This window comes from Nannospalax galili, unplaced genomic scaffold, assembly GCF_000622305.1.
Source record: "Nannospalax galili isolate Female #2095 unplaced genomic scaffold, S.galili_v1.0 scaffold751, whole genome shotgun sequence".
Classification (NCBI taxonomy): Eukaryota; Metazoa; Chordata; class Mammalia; order Rodentia; family Spalacidae; genus Nannospalax; species Nannospalax galili.
This window is the reverse complement of record NW_008331125.1, coordinates 4739976-4766018: the sequence shown is the minus strand read 5'-3', so window position 1 is coordinate 4766018 and position 26043 is coordinate 4739976. Positions and strand designations below refer to the sequence as shown.

Sequence of the window (26043 nt, the reverse complement as noted above, 5' to 3'; positions counted from 1 at the left end):
ACTGGGTCTCTCTGTAGCCCCAGCTGTCCTGGAACTTACTATGTAGACCAGGGTGGCCTTGAACTCACAGAGATCCCCCTGCCTCTGCCTCCCAAGTGCTGGGATTAAAGGCATGCACCACCATGCCCGGCTTCATTTTGACTTTTAACACTTATTCTTACTAAATATCAAGGAATTAGCGAAGAATATTTGGAGATCATATAAAATCTGAAGAAGTGCAATGTAATGAACCCCTATGTTACCACAGCAGTTTAGGAAAAAGAATGTGCTCACAGCCTTTGAAGTCTACTGTGTGCTCTTCCTGCCCTGTGCCTTTCCCTCCCTGATTACAAGTAATCTTTATCATGAGTCTTAGATTTATCATTCTCATTTGTTTATGTTCTGATTTATTTATTTTTTATTCTTAAGTGATTTGTTTGGTCATACAAACTTTTGAACTTAAGTGAAAGATATTCTATATAATCTTTTAGTTTTGTTTTATGTTCTTTGTTTTTAATGTTTTATTACATTCTAATTTTGTGTGTATGTATGTGAGAGTATGCATACCACAGTGCATATGTAGAGGTCAGAGAACAACTTGCAGGAGTCAGTTTTCTTGTATGATTTGGGACCGAGGGATTGAACTCAGGTCATCAGGCTTGGCAGGAGGCACCCTTATCTGAGCTATCTTACCAACTCTGTTCTTTGTTTTTTGAGGCAGAATCTTATCCTGAAGCCCAGGCTCACATAGAACTCACTGTGTACCCGAGGCTAACTTTGAATTAATATCAATTCTCCTGCCTCAGCCTCTCAAGTGTCAGAATTACAGTTGTGAGGCACTTCACTTGCTGTATATACTCCTTTGTGACTCCTGTCCCCCGCTTAATATATTCCTGATTCATTCATATGATCCATTTATTTTCATTGCTGTTTACCATTCTACTGTATAAGTATGCTAAGATTTATTTTTCCCTCTATTGTGCACAAGGAGTTTCTACCTGATCTTTGCTGCTACTAACAGTACTGTGATAAACATTCTGGTTGGGGAAGACGTATGCAAGAATGTTTAGAAGTACTGTTAGTAGTTGCAAGGAAGAGGTTCCCTGTGCACATGTTTGGGGTGTGCCTTAAAAGGATTTGGGGGAGTCAAAGTGTATATTGATCTTTTACTGTATTACAATATGAGATTGTTTTCCAGGGTGCTTCTGCCACTTTACACCTATTTGATGCTGTGAATTCGTGTTTAGAGAAAATGAGACCTTGATTGATGATAACAGAGAAATGAATCTCAAGTACTGTCTGAAATCTCTTAAGTACCTGATTCTTGATCATTGAAGCCAGAGGCACAGGCATTTTCTATTCTGTGAATGTTATTAGGAATTCCTAAGGATTCTACTATAAGAAATTGAAGGCAAAATATCTTTGTTTTGTTGGGTAAAGCAAATTTTCCCAAAATGGTGATCTAACTTTTATGTTTCCTTGATGTAAAAGGTAACTTTTTAGAGTCTTTAATTTTGCATAAATTATTGAGGATTTAATATCATAATTGATAGTAAGAATGACTTAATTGACTTTTTCTTTTAATACCATAGCATCTTTTCAGTCATTAATGAACTACTATATTTTCCACATGCAGTATTATTTGATAAGAGAAATGACATCGAATTAAAAATAAATCTCTTAAGTATTTCCTTGGTGAATTGAAGTTTAGGATGAATTGTTAAATTTTCCCTTAAAAATCATGCTGGCATTTCAAGACAAAAAGATTATGGACTATAAGGTGATCTTTTTAATGACAAAGTATTACTCCACATACTTTGATAGATTATTTTATAAGATTTCTCAAACTACCTTTGTTATTGCATCCTTCTTATTTATAACTGTTTTTATTTATTCTGTGCCATTTATCTTATGTTTCAAAAGGTAGCTTTATTCTAAGATAAATTCTAATAATTATGTTCTTGATTCTAACTAGAACCTCTCTGAATCTTGTTTCATCATTTTATCTCTTTCTTTTGCACACTGATTAAATAATTATAATCAGTTAAAACTACCAACCTTTAGAGCTGGAGAGATGCTCAGCAGTTAAGAGCACTGCCTACTCTTTCAGAGGATCTGGGTTCAATTCCTAGCACCCACATGGCTGCTAACAACCATCTATAACTCCAGTTCCTGGGGATCTGATGCTTTCTTCTGATCTCTAAAGGCATTGCATGACACAGGTGCACTTACATACATGTAGGCAATATACTCATACACATAAAATAAACAAAATAAAGAAACTACCAATCTTGAGCTGGATGTGGTGTTCCGCACCTTTAATCCCAGCAGAAGAGGCAGAGGCCTGTGGATTTCTGTGAGTTCAGGCAAGCCAGGATTACGTAATTAGACCTTGTCTCAAAATACAAAAATGAAAAACAAAAGCAAAACTACCAAGATTGTTTTAACTGAAGATTTTTTTTAAGTTATTAATTTGCCATGGTCTTCATGCATACTCTAATTTGAAGAGTAAATTTTGTTCCCAACTTGTAAAAATACTGTTTTAGGGTATTACATTTGGTTCTGTACAACAGACACTAAGAAGGATGGTTGAAAAATCTAGTGTCCAGGTGAGATGAGGTAGTTTTACTGTTGTTTTGTTTTGTTTATTAAGATCTTAGCAGTTGAACCCAGGGTCTTATGCATGCTTGGCAAGTACTTTATGCTGACCCCAGACCTTCTTTTAAACTTTTTATATTGATGCAAGATCACCCTGACTTACCCAGGCTGGCCTTGAAATCATTCAGTATCATAGGCAGACCTTAAAATTTCAATCCTCCTGCCTCAGCCTCCAAAGAAATTGAATTATAGGCCTGCATGAACAGGCCTGACTTAGATGAGGTAGATCAGATGATGAAAACTCTTAGAAGTTGCATCTGTAATTATTAACTGTTACTCTTGAGGAAGTTCAGGTAAAAGAGGAATACTCTTGATCAGGGGTAGGAAATACCACAGAGATTAGGAGATAGTTCCATGTGGACTGACTTCATTGCAGAACTGCAAAACTTTTATTGAGGTAATAAAGTCAGATTGTGAAAGGCCTCAAATACTATAAGTTTGACATTTATACTTCGTTCTACAGGTATTTTTCCTCCAAATTTTTATTTTTTAATATTTATATTGATTTGAGCATTTCATGCATTTTTAAAAATCATATTAAGACAGACAATATCTGATCAATATTATACATTATACAGAAAGATGTTGGATCCAGGGTTGATGATGTGTTCCAAGCAAGCTATGATTCTTAACCTTCTCTACAAATCTCTGAAAGCAGACATCATGTTGCGCCAGGTGAAGGCCTTTGAGAAGAGATTACTTCAAGTTACTTGTACACAGATGCTGCCGTTTATATGTGGGGCTTTGTATCTTGTGCCTGAGATCCTTAAAGCAAAGCCGGACTTAAGAAGTCAACTAGACGATCACCCAGACTCTGATAAAGAAAATTTTGTTGATGTAGAAGATGACAGTGACACAGAAAAATTCACTGATACAGACAAAGAAACAGAAGTAGATACAGTGAAAAAAGTTGAGACAGAAGAAACTGTGTCCAAAAGTGATAAAGAAACCATAAAGCCAAAGACTGCTTCCTGGGTTCGCTTTGATAATCGGAAAGGTGGCAAGCAGTTAAGTACATATGATCCATTCAATAGAAATCCTTTGTTCTGTGGAGCTGAAAATACAAGTCTTTGGGAACTCAGAAAGTTATCTGAGCTTTTTCATCCCTCCGTGGCCCTTTTTGCAAAGACTATCCTTGGAAATTATATTCAGTATTCAGGGAACCCACTCCGGGATTTCACACTAAATGAGATTCTTGGATCGATTTGTATACTGAAATCCAAAGCTACATAAAGGCAAAGAAAACACTAACAGTGTTGTGATGCAGCCAAAGAGGAAACATTTTATAAATGATATCCATAATTTTGCTGTGAATAGTAAGGAGTTCCTTGCAAAAGAAGAAACCCAGATACCAGTGGTTGAAGTGTTTTTCCACAGGAATTATAAAAAAAAAGTTGCTGTTGTTAAAGAGAAACAAAAACGGAATACAGATGAAGAAATTATAGAAGATGTTGATGATGAAGAATTTGAACAGATGATTGACACACTTGAAAATGAAAACTGCTTCACTCCTAAAAAGGATGATCTTGATTTTGCCAGCAATGTGAAGAAAAAAACAAAAGGAGCTATGGATGACTTGGGAGATTCAGAGAGTAGTGACGATGAACTTGGTAACCTGGATGATGATGAAGTTTCTTTAGGAAGTATGAATAGTGAAGAATTTGAAATTGAGGAAGATGGAGGAATGCGCATGGATGTGTTAGACGAGGAAGGTAAAGGCATTCCAGAATTTGATGAAGTCAGTCCCAAAGCCAATACTAAGAAAAGCAAGAGAAAAAGTGAAGATGATTTTGACTTTGTTGGGTTATTTGAGGGATCAAGGAAAAAGAAGAAAAATACTTTCAATGACTCCAGCCTGTCTGTATCTGCTGAAGAGTTTGGTCATCTATTGGATGAAAACATGGGATCCAAGTTTGATAGCATTGGCTTGAATGCCATGGCTCACAAAGATAATGCAAGTCATAAACAGCTGAGGTGGGAGGCTCAGTGGGATGACTGGCTACACAACAGAGACGTGAAGAGTATCATCAAGAGAAAGAAAAATTTCAAAAAGAAGACAAGAAACCCTGAAAAAATAAATAAAAAAAGGAAATGAGAGAGCTTCAGAGTGAACAATAAATTAAGATTCTACTTAATTTTTACTATCCAGCCATTTTTCTTGATCTTGCTCTCTGACTCCATACAATCCAGACTGTTCAATGGATTTGTAATAAACTATAAACACAAAAAATCATATTAAGACTCCTTTTCTGTCTTTTATTATTTGTCTTTTAAAAAATATTTTATTTTTTGCCTGCATGTAGGTAAGTGCACCTGATTGTACAATGCCCATGGAGGACAGAAGAGGATGTCAGATCCCCTGGAACTGGAGTTACGGACAATTGTTAGCTGCCATGTGGGTGCTGGGATTCAAATCCAGGTCTTCTACAAGAACAGTCAGTGTTCTTAACCACTGAGCCATCTCTCCAGCCCCAGTCTTTTCTTTTTTGTAAAGGCCTATCTAGTCTAGTATGTTTCTCAAATGGCTGTGGGTCTATCCCTTGGAGTCTGGTCAACCTACCAGGCATCACACCAGTGAGGAAAACTGACTCTTCCTCTCCCAGCATCTACCGGTTGCCAATAGATCCTTAGGCTGGGATTTCCTGCCCACCTCCCTCTTCCATGCTGGGTTTTTGTCTTGCCTGGGCTTGCACAAGTCTTATATATGCTGTTACAAGCACTGTGGGTTCATATGTGCAACTACCCTGTCATGTCCAGGCAATACAGTTTCCTTGTGTTTATTTACAACCTCTGGTTCTTACAATCTTTCCACCCCTTCTTCCTGCAGTGATCCCTGAGCCTTGGGAGGAGTTGGTGTGATACACGTTTCCCATTTAGGACTGAGCACTCTGCAGCCTCTTATTCTGTGCACATTGACGAGTTGTGGATCTCTGTGTTAATCACCATTTGCTGCAAGAAGAACCTTCAATTTTGAGAATCGAGAGATGCACTAATGTATAGTTGTGATGTAACTCATTAAGAGTCAGTTTAATACTATGTCTCTTTAGCAGAATAGTAGTAGGTTCTCCCATATGGCCTGTGACCTGTCTAGCTGCAGATTCTTGGCCCTGATAATAGTGTCAGACACAGACTCCATCTTGTGCAACAGGCCTTAGAGCCAATCAGAAGGTGGTTGGTTATTCCCATGACATTTGTGCCACTATTGCACCAATGGGTGTATTTTGCCAAGCCGGTCATATTTGTAGCTCACAGGATTCACAGCTGGATAAGCTGATGGTCTTTCTGTGCCAGTAACTTGCATAGCACTTTCTGGTACCATGAAAGCTAGCTAGTAGAAATGAAGTTTCAAGGCTTGATTTCTCCTTGTTTATTTTGCAACTCAGGTGTATAGTGTTTTTAGCACTAGGGTCTTATGGTCAAGTTCTAGCAGGTAACCAAGTGTAATGGCAATAGCCAGTATTATGTGAGGGTCTATGGAACCTCACTGGTAAATAAATCCAAAAGTGGAAATCCATTCCTGGCATTGGGGTTTGCATTTGCTAGCCTGTGGTGTCTATTAGGGCCACTGAACAATTGTGGGATAACTACATTTAAGCTCTTTTTATATTGTATATGCATATGTTGAAAGAAGCTTCTATAGTAAGTTTCCATGACTTTTTCAAAAGGTCTTTAGTGTTAGTTATTCCTCCTCTTACTCCCTCTTCTACCCTGCCTTCCTATACCCCACCCCATTAAAACCACTCCATTTCATTACTCCCCTTTCTCCATTTACATTTCTGTATTTCATCTCTTCTCTTATGAACCCCACTGAACCAATCCCTTATTAGATTCTTGACCTTTATGGATTTTCCAACTGAAGCACACCTATCTTAAGATTCAAGAGGAATCCATTTATGAGAGAGAACATGTGATTCTTTCTAGGTGGGTTACCTCACTTATGATGATTAATTACAGTTCTATCAATTTACCTGTGAATTTCATAATTTCATTTTCTTAATTGCTTTCATTATCCATTAATCAGTTGATGGATATCTGGTTGTTTCCATTTCCTGGATGTTGTAAATAGAGCAGCAGTGAACATGTATCTCTGAGTTAGGTTATAGGGCCCTTTGGGTATCTGCCCAAGAGTGGTATGCCTGGGTCATTTGTAAGATCTATTTCTAGCTTCTTGAGGAATCTCCACAATGATTTCGATAGTGGCTGCACCAGTTTGCACTCCTATCAGCAGTGGGTAAGTGTTGCCCATTCCCCATATCCTCACCAGATTTTATCGTCATTTGTTTTTTGGATCTTAGCCATTTGAGTGGGATAAAATGAAATCTCAAAGCAGTTTTAATTTGTATTTTCCTGATGGCTAACAATGTTGAACATTTAAAAAAATATTTCTCAGCCATTTTTGTTTCATCATTTGAAAACTCTCTTTAGTTCCTTGCCTCAACTTTGAATTTTTTTTGTGTGTGGGGGTTTGATGTTTAGTTTTTTAGTCTTTGTATTTTCTAGATGCTAACCCTTTGCCAAATATTAAGTAGCCAGTGAAAGCTTTCCCTCCTCTCCCCTGTACTCCCCTCCCCTCCCTTGGTCTTGAACTTGCAGTCCTCCTGCCCCAGCCTCCCAAGTGCTAGCATTAGTGGTTTGCACTATCATAACCAGCTTCAGTGACAGCTTTTCAACAAGGAAAAGCTTGTGATTGAATTAGAATTAATAAACCAGTGTTGCATTATGTACCCGTAGAGCTGCATTTGCCATGGTCCTTGAGAGATATCCTATTGAACTATAGTAATGGAGTTGGAAAGAAAAAAATAACATTAAAGAAAAAAGATAACTTGAAAAATTAATTGAATGTGCCCTGGTTACATCTAATCTACATCTTTTCTTAATTCAACATCAGTTGATCCATGACATCCTACAAGTTGTTCACATTGGTGATAACACAGCCTCCCGTGCACACACTGGGACCATTTCCAAATTACTTGGATTTGACCCTTACCCTATGCCCTTTGCTCCCAGCCCTGTTGCTCTAAACTTGAGGTTTCTCAGGACATTTTTTAAAGCGATGGACATACAGTAAGCAGCACTGCTGAGTTTGTGTTTTGTCCCATTCTGTACCATTTGTTAATTTTCTCATGTGATGAGTATTTATTGAGCACTGCTTCAAGTAAAGTTTCAGAACTATTGATGGAACTTTATTTGCTAACATAGCTATCACCCCCTTTTAAATTTAATAAATTGAATGTGATTTGAGGAGATAATGAGATGAATCAGTGGTTTTATTAATCTGAATTTTGCACATTCACATTGTAATAAAAATTAGAATTGCATTTTCCCTCCATTTCATTCTCAATGTCCCATAAATGCCAGTCTTTCTGCAGTCTTTTCAGTAAGCTTACCAATCACTACCATGCATCCATTGAGCACTGATTATTTGGTATTTTTACAACCACCAACTCGTTAGTCTCATTTTAGACATGAGATTAATGCTTCATCTCTGAATATTTAAATGTGCTTCATATATCTGAGCCAGAGTACAAAGTAGGTGCTACAAAAGTTAAATTTAAAAAGTTAAATGAATTGCTATCTCTATGGACCCAGAATTCTAAAAGAGAAAACAAAACACTACATAGACTGATAAAGAAGAATCTTAAAACTAATAATTATTGCATAATTTGATAAGTGGGTTAAATTAGCCTTTGAGGAATAAATATTCTTATTAGAAATAAGAGTATCTTTCTATGCTGTCACCATCCTGTGGTGTGGTTCGGATCTAGATTTACCTTACTGACCTTCTCAGTTGAATTTTATTTTATCACCAAACTTATATGAGGATACCTAGTCTAATAGTTTCCTTCCAAGATGAATATGTCATATCTAATTATTCAAAACCCCTATCATCCAGTGCTATATGTCATTAATTGTAAAACTTCATTGATATAGACAATGTCACCTCAAACTATTTGCACATAGTATTTAATGAATTATTGTTAATACAAATAGTTACATAGAATCTGGAAAAAACTAAAATGGTCAGAATGAAGAGTCTAGCATCTTATTTTAGTAGATAATTGGGAGATCATAACAAAATTCTCTTGAATGTAATATTTTACTCTTCAATAAAAACATTTCAGTTCTCCAGTAGGTGGCAGCATTGTTCCAAAAAAATCACAGGTTGCCAGTTTATTAGTTTTTTTGTTTGTTTGTTTTTAACTTTAAACTGATTTGAAGGAATAATATTATTTCCCCCGACAACACCCAAAGAGGAATCAGAGCATGTACGTACCAAAGAACATACAAACAAAACCGACAAAATATAAATGAAAATAGAAGAAAGAAGGTCCAAAACACAGGAGGTAGGTAGAAAACAGCTGACAGCATGGCATTGTAAATACTTTATTATCAATGGTTACTTCAGGGTAGATATAACCTTTTCAGAGTTGTTTGACGGTTTCATACATTTATATAATGGACTTTAGTCATTTTTGCTCCATTCCCTTCTCGTGCCCTTCCCTCTCTCACTGAAACCCTTCTTCTCAACAAGTCCTCATCCTGTATTCATTCTTGCTTTTTGTGTGTGACCCACTAATTGGTTTCTTGCCCAAGCATGGATGGGAGATTATTTACTGGAGCAAAGGAAACTTATTATTGACCACACCACTGAAGAAAATGGCACCCCGATAACCATTAGCTGCAAATACTCCCTCAGGGAGGAGTAGGACCTTGTGAGCCCTTCTTCCTTCCATAGTGAAATGCTGAGAGCCCCAGTCTTCTACAGGTGCCCACAACTGTGAGTTCATGAGCACAATGGCCATGCCATGTCAAGAAGACATCCTTTTGTGGCACATCTCCCTATCTTGTGTCTTTTATATTCTTTTTGCCCCGTCTTCAGATGTTCTGACCACAGCGCAGTGTTTTCTCTAAAAATTAGATGTTGGATGATGAGATGGCTCAGCACTTGATGTCCTGAATTTGATCCCTGTGAGAACTGGTTTTCCAAAAGTTGTCTTTTGACCTCCACTCGTATGCTGTAGTGTGTGTGCTACCACACACATAGACAAATGTGTGCATGCAAACACATGTATACATTCACACAAAATAAAATGTAAAAGTAAATAAACAAAAATTGAATGTTTTTTCCTTCAAATAAATTCTGCAATACCGTTTTTATAATAAAATAAGTGCTAACTTTTAAGAAAAAGTTTTAAAGTGGCACTATGTATTACTCTAATAATTACAATGACATAAGTAGCAATTACATTTTGAAGAATTAATCAAAAATTTTAAATAGTAACATTTTGTCCTAAATTTGTTAGAGATCACACATTGTATTCATCACTATGGGTATTATCAAATTGGTAAAATATTCAATTGTTATGATTTTAGCTAAAACATAGAGTTTAGAGAAAGCTATGAAAAGTCAAACTTCAAAATATTCTGTTGAATATAAAATAATAGTTGTAGTTTTTTTTACATTGGACTTTGTTTCAGAGCTCTCTGAAACTTAAATTATTATTATTATATTATTATTTTTTTTTTGCCAGAACAGAGAATGTTTTTAAATGCCTGAATCATAATCCATTAGTCTCTCTTGATAGGCTCACAAGAGCATCTATTAATTGGGATCTTTGGGGTACTGGGTGTTCCTCTGGTCTCCAAGGATTGACTCAATTGATAAACCAGGATGTATTTAGGCACTTATGGTAGGTGTTGGAGTAGCTAGGATCATAGTGTGGCCTCCTCTCTGATGGCTTCACCAGTTATAAGTGGGAACTTCAAAAGAATGTCATCTAGATCTTGTTTTGAGCTCTGCTCAGCTCCAAGGAGAAAGCCGTTTCCGGGAAAGAAACCCCGAAAAGAATCCGAAGGAATGGGGAGGTGTGAACAATGCCAGTAATTGGCACTGTTGCTCAGGGAGCCTACAGGGAACTGAGAAGGAAGGAGACCATAGCTATAGTGCCGTTTCTCTCACCTGAGTGCAGAATGGAGCTGAAACTATACAGATCAGTGATGCTCTGGGTTGGCAGGATGAAATTTAGATTTTTTTTGTTTTCTGATCCTTTTAAAAATTTCTTAGACTGGGCATGGTGGCATATGCCTTTGATCCCAGCACTCTGGAAGACGAGGCAGGCAGATGTCTGTGAGATCGAGGCCAACCTGCTCTACATAGTAAGTTCCAGGCCAGCTGGGGCTGCAGGGAGACCCTTTCTTAAAAAAAAAAAATCATTTTTTTTTAGGTTTTAAATTTATGTTTATGTGTATGTGTATGTGCCTGTTTGTATGTATGTGTGTCACATTCATTCAGTGCCCATGGAGATCAGAAGAGGGTGTCAGAACCCTGGAACTGGAATTAGAGACAGTTGGGAACTGCCTGATGTGGGCCAACCTGGTTCCTCTGCGACAATAAATGCTCTTACCTGCTAAGCCATCTCTCCAGCCCCTCAAATCTTACTTTATTTTATTTTATTTTATGTAATGTAATATAATGAATGAATGTTTTACCTGGATGTATATAAGTGTACCACATACATGCAATGAGGCCAGAGGAGGGTGTCAGATTCCCCAGAACTCAAGTTACAGACAATTGTTAGCCTCGTGTGGGTGCCAGGAACTGAATCCGGGTCCTCTGGAAAAGAAGCCCGTGCTTTTAACTGCTGAGCAATCTTTCTAGCCCTTAAAATTTCATTTTTTAAAATATTTTATTATTATTAATGTGTATGTGTGTATTGATTGCATGTAGATAAGTGTACCCGTGTCATGCAATGCCCACAGAGGACAGAAGAGGCTGTCAGATCCCCTGGAACTGGAGTTACGGGCAGTTGTTAGCTGCCATGTGGGTGCTGGGATTCAAACCCAAATCTTCTGCAAGAACAGCCAGTGTTCTTAACCGCTGAGCCATCTCTCCAGCCCCCAAATTTCAGTTCTTAATTGTGTTTTTCTTCAGGAGCATTTTTTGGTTGCTTCTTAAATTCTCTTAGTTTAGATGCAAATGTGTGCGTGCACTTAAATACTAATTATATTTTGGCAAAGGGTTTGGAAAAGGCCCATTATTTCACCTGTAGTCCATGACTGAATTCCTGTCTCTACAAAGAGAATCATCTGTATCACACTTTCAAGGAGTGAAAAACAGGAGGATGAGATGTTGACATTGTATATGCCAGTCTTTACAGTGGCTTTAAAATGAGTTTAAGGAACTTTACTTTCAATCCTGATTTTCCTGCCAGGGAAATACATGGAAACTTTGAGCAGAAATAGAAACTAGTAATGGGTTATGGACTAAACTGTGCTATATTAGTTTTTAAATGAGGCCCAAAATACTTTGTGTAAAAGGGTTGCTTGTTCTTATTCTCTTTGAGAACTTCATAATTGCTTTATATTAAGATAAATAATGTCAATATCAAAAATTATTATTTATTAAATACTGTTAGGCGCACTTCCTAGCATTTGTCAGGGGTCATTGTATTTGTGGAAAAATTGTAAGAATTAAGAAAAATAACATTGTTTCTTTTTTCAAGGTTACTCAATAATAAAATTCAATTGTATCATCACTTTTGCACAGAGCCCAGTTTCTCTGTGTTATTGTAAATCAGATAAAGTATTATTTTCCTTGTCTAACTGTCCCAGATCTCCTGGGTTCAACAATTTATTTCTGCTGCTTCTCTTCTGGAAAGCTATATGCAGGTTACTTCACAAGAGTTGCAAAGATGAAACAGTTCTTTACAGAGTCTACAGATGGGGGTTTGGTACTGAGAAATGTCTGCAGAACTATGTGGTAGATTTAGTTGTTAAAACTGTTAGAATAAATTTCCCTTTTTATAAAATGGTGTGGAGGTATGTTAGCTTGACTAATTTTAACCAAAGAGGCTCTTTCTTTGCTTTTATTTTATATTCCAGCTGTCTAGTGACTTCATCTTGTAGTCCAAATCACAAACTGCACCCTTTGCCAGAGATGTTAAGATTTTTTTTATTCCCCTCAGTTGAATACGTCACATAAATTTATTTTTTCTTTTATTTATTGAGACATAAATCTCAGTAAACATTAGTTGGTTCTGCTTCCCTCCAGGACTGTGCTGTGAAAACCGTTTTCTCTCTTTTTCCTCTTCAGTGTCTGTTCCACCTCAAGATCCTTGAAAGTCCAGAGTCATATTTAAGAATTGCTTATGAGTAAATCTAAACTGTTAAATATAGAGATATTAATTGTTCATGACTATACGTAAGCATGTACAGTAACTCTTTTTTTCAGGATTGTTTTTTGGGTTTTTTTTAATTGTTGTTTTGGTTTTTTGGTTTTTTTGAGACAGAGTCTTCCTGTAGCTCTTGCTGGTTCAGAACTCACTATGTAGAATTCTGTCCTCAGTCTCACAGAGATCAACCTGCCTCTCCCCACTGAGTGCTGGGATTCAAAGTGTACACACTACATCCAGCATTCAGTAACTCTTAATATATGTGTGTTCCAGGAGTTTTTAATGATGGCAATAGTGATAGAGAAGGAAAAGTTATGATGAAAAATGCTGTGTAAAATTTTTCATATAATTGCATATAAAGCTGATTGTTAACAGTTAACAGTAAATCAAACATTGGTCTGTCTCCCCTTGGCTTTATTTGAAAAGTTAGGTTTCTTTGGCAAAAATTGTAGGTACCTGTAGTGTTGGTTGTCATGTTTTGACACATATGTGCACATTGTAGAATGAGTAACTCAAGCTAATTAACATATATCACCTCACACATATCGTTTAAATAAGATATTTTAAAGATTCTATTTTTGAAATTTAATTTAATATTTTTAAAAATGTTCCCTGAACATTTCATACATATATACAATGAAATATGATCATATATAACCCTTATTTTCCCCTTCCAACTCTCCTCAGATCCTCCAGTTCTATTTTTTTAATTAACATTCAAAGTAATGAGTTTCATTATGATACTTTCATACATGTTTTGTTTCTGTTCCTGTTCCTTACCCTCCCCTTCTGGCCCCCAGTTCCCCTCCTGCTTACCCCTGTCAAACTCCCAATGCCACCCCTTTTGCTTTCCTGTCACATGTGTTCTATTACCCTCTTTCCCCACTTCTTAAGACCTCTCTATCCTCTTATGGTACCCTTCTAGTTTTGTGACCTATACCCATACCCACATATACATATATGCAAATTAAAATGTAGGATCCCTATATGAGAGAAAACATGTGGCATTTATCTTCTGGGTCTAGGTTACTTTGCTTAGTATAATAATTTCTAGTTCCATCTATTTCCTGCAAATTACTTAATTTCATTTTTCTGTATGGCTGAATAAAAATCTATTGACTAGACCACAGTTTCTTCATTCATGTGTTGATGGACAGCTAGGCTGGTTCCATTTCCTAACTATTGTGAATAGCTCAGCAAGAAACATGAATGTGCAAGTGTCTCTGTGGTATGACTTTGAATCCTTTGGGTATGTGCCCAGAAGTCATACATATCTTTGTGTGTGTGCAAATGTGTGTCTGCATGTGTGTGTGTCTGCATGTGTGTGTGTGTTGAACAATACTGTTTTTTATTTTACATAGGTCTTTAACAAAATTATGATTGCACAATATGGCATCCTTCATGTCCCTTGATGAAATTTAAAAGTGTCCTTTTTTGTAAAATTTAAGCACATTATCAGTTTTTTCTAAATATTTTTATTGCTCTTCTATATACCATTGCCATTTGAATTACTTTTCATGTTCCTACCCTATTGCTCTATCTTGGCCATAGTATTCATTAGAAATTAATAATTTTCTTGTTATTCTATGTTACTTTCATAGATTACATGAAACTGTCTTTTGCAAGATTTGTATTTTTACTTTACACTCATCTTTTGCTATATTTAGAATATTATAAACAGTAGAAAATTGGAGAAATTGACTTATCAACAAAGAGATTGCCTTGAAGAATGGGTAAGGAATTCTGATATTAATGTCCAAAGATTGACTTCTTGTAAGCAATATAGTGTTTTTATTTCAGATATACATTTCATGAATATATCATCAGTGAGGAACTCTTGAATTTAAATACATCTACAATCTCCCTTCCCCTCATCAATATTTTTTATTTATTAATTTTATTTTAATTTATGTTTATGAGTATATTGCCTGCATGTATGTAAGTGCATCCGTGTCATGCATTGCCCATGGAGGTCAAAAGAGAGCATCAGATTCCCTGGAACTGGAGTTATAGATGATTGTTAGCCTCCATGTGGGTGCTGGGAACCAAACCCAGGTCCTCTGGAAAAACAGCCAGTGCTTTTACCACTAAGCCATCTCTCCAGCCCCAAGATTTTTGGTAATATAGTAAGCCTACTTATTTTAACCCTTATCAGAATTCACCATTCCCTAAGTACTTTGGGCATATGATACACATCAATTTTGTACATTATGGTACAGTTTGTCACCATAATGTAAATAGTTGCTTATGTGCCCATGTCTTTGTTCTTTTCGATAACCTCTGGGTTGTAATAGGTGTTCAGCAATGCTTTTTTATTCAATTCACAGATACTCTATGTGCCACATAATCCCAGGCATTTTCAACACACCAAAAAGCAGTGTACTCAGCAATCCATGTTCTCATTAGCTCATATTATAGTGAGCAGAATTATGATAAAAAATCATACATAAAAGCCAGGTATAATGGCACACGCCTTTAATCTCAGCACCCAGAGGCAGAGGCAGGAAGATCTCTGTAAGTCCAAGACCAGCCTTGAACTATGTAGTAATCTATGTAGCAAGCTTCAGGCCAGCAGAGGCTACGGGGAGACACTGTCTCAAAAAGGAACCCCCCCCAAAAAAAATCATATAATAAAAACAAGTAGATTACATAGTTGTAACCTGGTGGGAAGTGCAAAGAGAAAAGGCATGTCAGAGCCAAGAGGTCAGTAGTGCTGGGGATAGGGAGTAGGATAGTTAGGGTAGATTTACTGAGTGGTGTTTGACAAAGACTTGAAGAAAATGAGGAAGCTTACCAAGTGGGTATTTCAAGCAAGAGCTTACCGTTCAGAGAACAGCAATGTCAGTTCCTCCTTTCTGTGGGTTTAATGGGCAACTATTTCTGGGTGTTAAGAGGAATGGGTTTCATGGTTTAAAGAAATTGCTTTTGTATGTTATTGAGAATAGGCAATAGTGGCCAGAGAGCTTTTTCCTTTTGGTTGTTGTTTTAGTTCTTTAACTTGATTTTTTTTTTAAGTTACAAAAATAATACAACGAATTCTTACATACTCTCCCCCAAGTACTCTAGATGTTACTGTTTTTATGTACTGTGGTAGCATAATGGTTTTTGACAACAATTAACGATATATTTAAAAATAGTCTTTAGAAAGGGTTTTGAGTTTTTTTAGCATCAAGAAATGGTATGAGGGAAGTTGACAAGATTTCTCAGCAGGTGAAAACATTTGCTCTGCAAGCCTGGGGACCTGAATTCAATCCCCAGAACCTATGTAAAGATAGAAAGAGAGAACCAACTCCAAAAAGTTGTCCTCTGACCTCTACGTGTGTGCTCCCCCAGTACACCATACACATATACAATAATAAATACAATTTTGAAAAACAGCAATAAGGGTGTGAGGTAATGGGTACATCAGTTACCCTGATCTGATGATTATACATTATATAAATGTATTGAAATGTCATGTTGTAGTCCATAATTATGTATGATTATTGTGTGCCAATTGGGATTTTTTAAAAAGTTTTAAAAGGCCATGTTAACACCCGAAGAAAAGGAAATCATGACACTATTCAGTGTCATGTGTCTGTGTATATGTCTGTGTAACTCTGAGATACTGTTGTTTTCTTCCAAGCATGAAGTGTCACCACAGGTCTTGTTAAGTGGGTACTTTTATTCATTTATAGATGAAAAAACAAAGGTCTCTGGAGTGGTTGTAACTAAAACCTCCTAAGAATTCAGAATGTATTTTCATGGTAAAGTTTGTCAAAAATTAACATTAAAGACGAATTTATTTATTTATTTATTTATCTATCTATCTATCTATTTATTTATTTTATTTTATTTTTGGTCTTTTTGAGACAGGGTCTCCCTGTAGCCTCAGCTGTCCTGGAACTCACTGTGTAGACCAGGCTGGCCTTGAACTCACAGAGATCCGCCTGTCTCTGCCTCCCAAGTGCTGGGATTAAAGGTGTGTGCCATCACACCTGGCCTTGAATTTTATAGTAGGCTACTTTTCATTGCTGTGTAACTCATAACATATATCTTTTCTTTTATACCAAATGAAATTTTTTTGGTGCCAGTGTTACTTTTTAAATATACATGAGTTCACCACAGGTCTGTGGCATTTATAGTTTTCATCTGCTTTTCTTTTGAAAATAATCTTTATCAGAGTCAGATAAAGTTTTCTGTAGCTACTTCACAAAATACTGAAGGTTTGGTGGGCACATCACCTTCAGCAGATACCCACATGCTATGCTACAATCAGGCACGAGTCTGTTAGGACTCAGGCTTGGCGATCACAGTATAATTTCCAGTCAGTCCCTTTGTTACTCACAAAGTATGTCCTGTCTTCAGCAATAGCCTTTTACCTTCGAGTTCTGGGAGGCAATCAAGGGCTGTGGCAATAGCCTGTGTAATTTGGGAGTCTCTTAGACTACCCTAATCAACAACTCAATGGAAGATTTCTCCTGTTGGGCACTATTTCTTGTTATGTAGCCTTCAGCTATACACATGCACTCATGTAGAGATATTGTATGTGTAATTTGTCAGTAGGTTTTGGGATTGCTATGATTCCCTCTGTTTTTTTTTATGCTGAGTAGGCATTAGTTATCCTCTCTCCACCCCCCCATCTAATCCTTCCTCCATGCCCTCCCCCTTTAAAGTATCCTCATTTTCCCCATTTCTCCAGTCTCCTATGGTCCCACCTCTCTTTAGCTCCTTTTTCCCCATATGTCCCCATAGTTCCTTGTATAAACCCTTCCTCCCCCCTCCCATTTAAATGCCCTCATTTTACCCATTTCTCCATTAGTACCACCTGTCTCCTACTCACATATAAGGATTGGTACTAGAATCCACAAATGAGGGAGAACATATGTCATTTGTTTTTCTGAGTCTGTAACATCACTTAATGTAACAGTTTCTAGTTCCATCCATTTACCTGTGAATTTCATGATTGCATCTTTCTGTACCGCTGAGTAAAACTCCATCGTATAAATGAACCACATTTTCATTATCCACTCATCAGTTGAGGGACACTTAGGTTGTTCCATCTCTTAGCCTGATGAGTTCTTTGGGTATATGCCAAGGAGTAGTATAACTGGATCATATGGCAGATTCATTTTTAGTTGTCTAAGAGTTCTCCACATTGCTTTCCATAGAGTTTGCACAAGTTTGCAATTCTACCAGCAGTAGATGAGCATTCTCCTTTCTCCACATTCTCTCCAGTATTTGGTATCATTTGGTCTCTTGATCTTAGCCAGTCTGACTGGGGTTAAATGACATCTTAAAATGAGTTTAATTCTTATTTCCCTAATTACTAAGGATGTGAACACTTTTTAAGATGTTTCTTAGCCATCTTTATTTCTTTTGAGAGTTCTCTGTTCAGATCCTTAGCCCATCTTTTAATTGAATTATTTGTTTTCTTGATTCTTTGTTTGAGTTTTTTATATATTCTGAATGTTAAACCTCTGTCAGATGTGTCGCTGGTGAAGATTTTCTCACACTCTGTGGGTTTTCTCTTCACTTCCCTTGGCTATTTCTTTTGCTGTACAGAAGTTTTTTAGTTTAATGAGGTCCCATTTGTTGTTTCTTGACCTTATTTCCTAAGCAACTGATGTCCAATTTAGAAAGTTCTTTCCTACACCTATATCTTATAGGTTACTGCCAATGTTTTTTTCTAACAGTTTCAGAGTTTCAGGTTTCACATTGAGGTCTTTGATCCATTTGGAGTTGACTTTTGTTCAAGGTGAAAGATATGGGTCTAGATTCATTCTTCTGCAGGTGAAGATCCAGTTTTGCCAGCACCATTTGTTTAAGATGCTGTTTTTCCTCCAGTGTGTTGAACCATTGGTTGTAAATGATACTTTTCTTTGCAAATTATGTAATGAAGTATGTGAGTGTCCTCAATAAATAGTTTCCATGATAAGAAATTAGAAATTATTGTAGTAGTTGATGGTCTTTAAATATTCTTTTTAAAAATAAATATGTGTAACAGGTTTATAAAATTTTATTTGCTCACAATGTTGATAACATTTTCATCTTCTCAATAGGCAAGAACAATGGTGTTGAGATTGACTTTTCACAAAGACTGGTTATTAATGAATAAACCATAAACAAATTAAAGAGCTTCAAGCCTTGTATTCTCTTCAGCGTGAAACAGTGATTCAACCCTAGCCTCTTTGAACATCTGTCTTCTCTTCCAATAGTATCCCTCACAGTAGGTGATAGCTCTCTTCCTTCCTTACTGATAGCATGATCTAGCTGTGGAAAAATTCCTTACCAAATTTTCAACAGTCCTCCCTCCCTCCCTGTCTCCCTCCCTCCCTCTCTCCCTCCCTTCTTCCCTCCCTCCCTGAATTACTACTTTTTATGTATTTTATTATTTTTATTTTATGTGCATGTGTGTATTGCCTGCATGTGTATAAGTGTACCCGTATCATGCAATGCTGGTGGAGGTCAGAAGAGGGCATTAGATCCCCTGGAACTGGAATTATGGACAGTTGTTGGCTACCACGTGAGTTCTGGAGATTGAACCCGGGTCCTCTGCAAGAGCAGTCAGTGCTCTTAACCACTGAGCCATCTCTCCAACCCCTAAATTATTAAGATGAGATTTCTTCAATATAGAAGAGTTATTAAAGATATTTATGATTTAAAGATTTTAACATTTGAAGGTGCTATAACAATTGTGCAAAGCTGCTGACCATCATAGAGAAAATAGAATAGGAGGCCTTGAGGCTGCTCGTTCCTGTAATCAATCCTAGAGCACCAAGCAGTGGAGACTGAGTAGAAATAATTGCATGTTACTCCAGCTGGGAAAGGAGCATGAAAGTTCTCAACACACCTTTCAGAGTAGTTTCCCATCAGATATTAAGGTGGGTTGACATAATATTTTAAATGCAAAAACCATCTTGAAGGCATAAAGCTATCATTAGCCCTCTTTAGTCTGAACTGCTTTAATCATTAGAAATAACACTGTCAAATCAGACAGAAGAACAGTTAAGATGGAGAGTCATTTTAGAAGGCTAAGAGGAAAGTCTCCCTCTCTTTAATGCTTACCTGTGGGAAGTGAGTGATGTTAAGCACTAAGGGATAGGAAACCATAAAACGGGGAGATGTTTGGGAAAGGAAGTAGAGTGATCAAAGTTGGACATCACAGTTTTGTTCAGAGTCCCGGCAGTCTGTCCCTGAAAATCACACCATAGATCCAGTCTTGGGTATGTCCTTGCAGAATCATGGGCCCTGCTCCAACTTACTGAAATTGTCTTTATTTTAATGCCCCATTCAGGGGCAGTTCACATGTCCATTAAACTTAGAGCTGTAGTGCTTTAGGTGATGGTAGCATAGGCAACTGAGATTTATTTATAAAGCATTCCTTCCATTGTCTTCCTGCTTTACCCCATCCCCACCCCTACCCCCGTATATTCATCTTCCTGATGTAGGCTACTCCATCTTCTAGTTTTAGCTCACTGTCTTACACTCTTGGTTCTTACCTGTTAATAATGGGAGCTAAAGTCAATGAAAGCATGCTATGAGTATACTACCTAAAAGAAGGCAGTCAGGTAAATCAGATTTCCTTCGTATGACCTTCATCACGTATCTTGTTTAACATTTGATAGATTTTCTTGTATTTAGCATGAACTCAAAGGGTTCTAATAATGGAGACATCTCCTTGGACTCTGAGAACTCTGGAGTAGAGCTTGTACCTGGGAGTGTTCTTACACCACCTAATAATGTGTTTAGAGTATGGCAAGGACTCACAGTTTCTAGTCAGGTGACTATTCCTCGGCTGCTCTTAAGTATTCTGTTTTGTGGTTGGTGTGGGAAAATAAGCAGACTTCTAATACCTCAAGACTGAATTTCAGGCAGCATCTAATTTTAATGGCATCCTTGGCAGCAAAGACTACTTTGCTTCCTCTTGAAAGTAAAAATGATGGCTATTTCCATGAGCATGCCCCACCATCAAATTCATCACCTTCTGCCTACCCGTTAAGTATCACTGGATTGTGAGTTGTAAATAAATACAGTAATGATAATTCAGTTTCGAGGACAGTGGAAAGTTATGGGCTTGGTAGTGTAGGGTTAGCTGAATTAGGATTTTAACCACTAGAGCATTAGCAAGAATAAACAAAAAAGGGGAAAAGAATAATTTTCTATAGTTTTTATAGTATGAATATTAAAAGCAAAATTATTTGTTCCTATGCCTTTTCTTCCTCAAAATTTTATCTTGAAAACTAGTCACCAGGTTGGTTTAAAGGCATCTTTGGTGGTCCAGCAAGATGGCTCAATGAATAAAGATATTTGCCACCAAACCTGACAACCTGAGTTTGATCTCTGGAACCCACATGATGGAAGGAGAGAACCAGCTCTTGCAAGTGGCTTCCAGACAAGTGCTGTGAGGTGTGCAGGAGCACAAATGTGCAGAGAGGGAGCAGAGAGGGAAGTAAAGATCGAGATCTTTGGATTTTTACCTCCTCACTTCCCTTTGCCCATTTCCATAGCCTCGTTTCTAGAGTCATAAACTCAGAGAACCTAAGTATGGTTATATATAGACCAAGCATTCACACAGCTTAAAATAAAATCTTTACAACAAAGACCTAAGAAGCTGGGAGCTTGTGTCACAGGGACTAGGCACTGTGACTGAATTTGCTAGTGATGAGTTCAGATGCCCATAGTTACATAAACTCCTTCTTAGTCCATTCCCCTAAGTTTATTAACTATTGCCAATGCTGGTGTAGGTCTGATAATAGAAACTGTACCTTCTTTTGTTACCTTTCTCATTTTGTATACCTTTGTCCTTAGGGAGATGGTGCCCTGGACAAAAAGAGAGATTGGTAGTTCTGTCGAAGGGCCCTATACACTTACGATGGAGCATGCCTGATGGAGAATTTAAGGAACTTCCATTTTTCTTCATGTCAGCTCAAGGAGAGGGTGCTGAAAATCAGTCTCAGTATCATCCTGTGTAACTTGGATTATGGGTATGATTGCTATTGAGAAAGCATGTCACCAATTTAATGGGAAATCTTGGATCTCAGTAGTATTTTGTATCCAGAGCCTTGTGCTTAGGCTTTAAGCACTCAGAGAACTACACAGTTTAAGTAGATAACCACAGACATGGAACAGAGCTGATTTGCTGCAAGGGTGTCAGGATTGTTTCATGGGGAAAGAATATCTCCTTTAACAAATGGTGCTGAGATGTGGCTGCAAAAGAATAAAGTTGAAAAAATCCCCACCATATGCAAAATGGATCAACTACCTAAATATAAGAGCTAAAATCATAAAATATCTAAAAATAATACATGCAGATCGATCTTCATAACTGATTTGTCTTTGTATTTTGAGATTTGGCACCTAAAGCGTAAGTAACAAAAGAAACAGATTAGACCTCATCAAATCAAAACCTTTATTCATCAAAAGTCATTGCCAAGGAAGTGAAAAGACAATTGTATAGAATGGGAAAAAATATTTGAAAAAACACATAATGCATCTAGTATCCAAAATATGAATTTTCCAGTGATGGAAAGACTAATGACCAAACAAAAAATTAGGCAACAGGCATCAGTAGACTTTTTTCCAAAGAAGATGCACAAATAACTAACAAGGGCCTGAAGAGACAGTCCATGGATCTTTAGTCCATTGAGAAGTACAGATCAAGATGACAGCACTTTACAACCATGACTACAAAGAAAACAAAGCATTCTTGCCTTGTGGCATATGCTTGGGATCCCAGCCACTTGGGAGACTGAAGCAGGAGGACTGCAAGTTTAAGACCTGCTGGGGCTACAAAGTCAGTTCAAGACAAGCAGCTTAGGCCAACCTTGTCTCAAAACAAAATAAATAAAGCAAAAGGCCTGGGTGAGGGGCTTATAGGTGAGTGATAGGACCTAGCATGGGCCAAACCTAGGTTACTGAAGAAAAGAAAAATGATGACAGGGTTATAAGGAAATTGGAACTCTCATACAGTACTGATGGGGATTTATGATGATGCAGCTGCTTTAGAGGAATGATGGTAATTCAGAAAGTTCAACATAGAGACACCACACAAATCAGCAATCCCTATAGATCTATATTTCAAAGAATTGACAAGTGTACTCAAACAAATGCCTGAAATGAATGTCCACTATTCACAGTAGCCAAAATTCAGAAACGGCCCAAGTGTCTATCAACAGAATAATGGATAAACAGAATGTGAAATTGCTATATTATGTATGTGTGATGAAAAAGATGGAGTACTGATTTATATGTACTGTGATGTAGGCGGTCCTAGGAGCCTCGTATGTGAAATGAAGGAAGCCGAACATAAGGTCTCACACTGTATGACTTCATTCCCACAGAGCATCCAGAATAGATAAGGATATTGAGACAGGATGCATACTGTGGAGCTACAATGAAGTAAGGAACAGGAAGTGGCTGCTTACTACTCAGGGAGTTTTCTTTTGGGATGATGAAACTATTTTGGAACAAGATAAGGGAGTGGTTAACATTGTGCATGCACTAAATGCCACTGAATTTTTCACTTTAATAAATTTTATGTTATGTGAATTTTAATTCAATTAAAAATAATGGGTAAGGGCTGGAGAGATGGCTCAGCGGTTAAGAGCACTGGTTGTTCTTGTAGAACACCCAGGTTCAAATCCCAGCACCCACATGGCAGCTAACAACTGTCTGTAACTCTAGTCCCAGGGGATCCAACAGCCTCTTATGTCTGTGCACATTGCACAACAAAGGTGCACTTACATGCAGGCAATACACAAATATATATAAAATTTAAAAAAATAAATAAAAATTAAAAATTTTTTAAAATGGGTAATTAAGTTGTACTAGTCCAAGTATGTAATGCTGTCAGTATTAGTATTTCCAAGGACAGTGGATTTTGGAAAATATGTGCTATGGAAAAATCTTATTCTGGAAAGAGTTAGCAAAAGTTCCTTAAAAACTAAATGTCCTTAAAATTAGAGGGGAGTAGCCCACTGGAGTTAGAGTCTCATTATCCCAAAGAGAGGATTATAAATGATCACCCTTTTGGGGCTGGAAAGATGGCTCAGCAGTTAAGAGCACTGGCTGCTCTTGCAGAGGACCTGGGTTCAAATCCCAGCACCCACTTGATGTTTAATTCCAGTTCCAGGGATTTCAGTGCCATCTTCTATCCCCTGTGGGTATTGCATTACAGGGGTGCTCTTGCCTACATGCAGGCAATGCACACATACACATAAAATAAAAATAATAAAAATTTTTAAAGAAGTTTAAAAAAATTAAATGCCCTAATGTATTTTGCTTTGTTGCTTTTTTTTTTTTTTGCCTTTTGTAAGTTAGAAAAGCTAATGATGTTTAGAATTTCAGAAGACTGCTTTTTGTTGTTGTTGGGGTTTTTGTTTGTTGTGGTCTAGAATTCTCATGATTTGGGGCAGGCAAAGTAAAAGTGTTAGAGGACAATATAAAAGAGAAAAATGTAAATATAGTTAGAATGTATTGCTAAGGAGTATAATATGTTTTCCTGGTTTTGAAAGATTTATGTTTAATAAAGTATGTAATTTGTTAAACATTGAAAATGTGTGAATTGTCTGACCAACAAAAAAAAGTTGCACAAGGGAAGCAAAAGTCTCTGTTGTTTCTTTTTGGTGGACTATGTATAGATTTAATGATAACTGTTTGCTGCATATGGTTCTGTTAATGGCACTGAGGCTTTTCTCTACCCTATCTGAGACGTTACATTTAGAGGTAAATCTAACACCCTAGCTGCCTAAACAGTTTGCACATGTGACCATTCAGAGGCTATCTTTCAGCATGTTCTAAATTGTATACCAGGAATGCTTAACTCATAAATTATCCTATTTCACTTTAGTGTTAATAAATGCCACATTTGATAAGAAAGCATGCAGATATCAAAATAAAACCTTAAGTTTCTTTCCCTAATGATAATGAAATAAAGTTAAGAGTCAAGCTTAGGGCCAGAGAGATGGCTCAGCATGTAAAGGCACTTGCTGCTAAGCCTGACAGCCTGGCCTGAGTTTGATCCCTAGGCCCCACATGATGGTAGGAGAGAACCAACTCCTGCAAGTTGTCCTCTGATGTCTATGTCTATGCTATGGTGTGCATGTGCATGGGTCATGTACACACACTCTCTTTCTCTCAATAAATAAATAAATTACATTTTTAATTTTTTAAAAAAGAGTCAAACAGCCTGAAATGAAAACACAGTGCTTCCCTTGTCAGCCCTTAAGATCCTTCTTCTGTCTCTTACCCTGTGCATTACTATTTTTCACTTAAATTTGTGGCTCATCTGTCAGCTTTCCTTTGCTTGTCCGATGACCAGTGACCACTGTAGATCGAATGTCTAGCATACGTAGAAAATTCGTGGGATGTTATTTTGTGTTGTATATTAATAAGGTATCCAGTCATATTAATAACAGATGACTGTAGAATGGCAGTGAGAGTTGCTACAAATAGAGCAATAGAAACAGAGCAGCTTGAGTTTAAACAGCTTTGGAATGAGGCAGAGGGACAAAATATAATTCCGGGTCCACTCTTGCTCTTACTTTCTTCTGTGAATCATTACCATATCACACCATGGCCTTTTTCTAGCAGCAGACTCTTTGGGCATCCAGCCACCACATGATAGTATTCCGAAGGTTCTATTCTTATTCTCCTGCCTTGGCAGAAACACCCCAGGGAATGGAGCCAACTGAGTTCCCCAGTCCCAATTACCTTCTAACTATTTCTCCTGTCCCACATCCCCAGTTATTCCCCTCAAGGCTTTTCTCTAATAAGTCCAGATGGGCCCAGCCTCCTTATACATTTGTTTTTAGGTTGTATTTGTCTTTCTATATCTTTAATGAGCTCATCCCTAGTTCATATTTGCCTGTATTTAAAATGATTGCAAGAATGCAAAGGATGACTTCCTTGTGAAACTTTTATTTCTAAAATAAATACCACTTTTAAATACCATTGTGAAGCTCACGAATCAGCATATACTGACCCCTAATTTGTTGGGCCCCTGTGTGTCTGCTGTCCATTAATATCGGGTAGAGTTACATTGAGTATATATTTCTCATGTGTGCTGTTCTAACAAGTCTGTGAGATAGACTAGTGGTCCCAAAGTAGTGACTCCTTATTAAATATACTTTCATTGGAAGCTATGTATGAAAAATATTCTAGTTCTTCAGATATTAAAGCATATTACATTGTGGTGAATGATTTAATAAATAAAAAGTCAGTTTCTATTGTATAGCTGTAAAGTCCATTAGAG

At 37.2% G+C, this 26043-nt stretch overlaps 1 protein-coding gene and 2 pseudogenes across 2 annotated transcripts in view; all 3 read left to right on the top strand.

The window, feature by feature from the left end:
* The window catches only part of Ndufaf2 (NADH:ubiquinone oxidoreductase complex assembly factor 2), a 133885-nt gene that overhangs the window by 4762 nt on the left and 103080 nt on the right, over positions 1 to 26043 (top strand). The gene's annotated exons all lie outside the window — the stretch shown is intronic.
* Positions 3163 to 3892, top strand: LOC115068181 (annotated as a pseudogene).
* Positions 3493 to 4747, top strand: LOC103724569 (annotated as a pseudogene).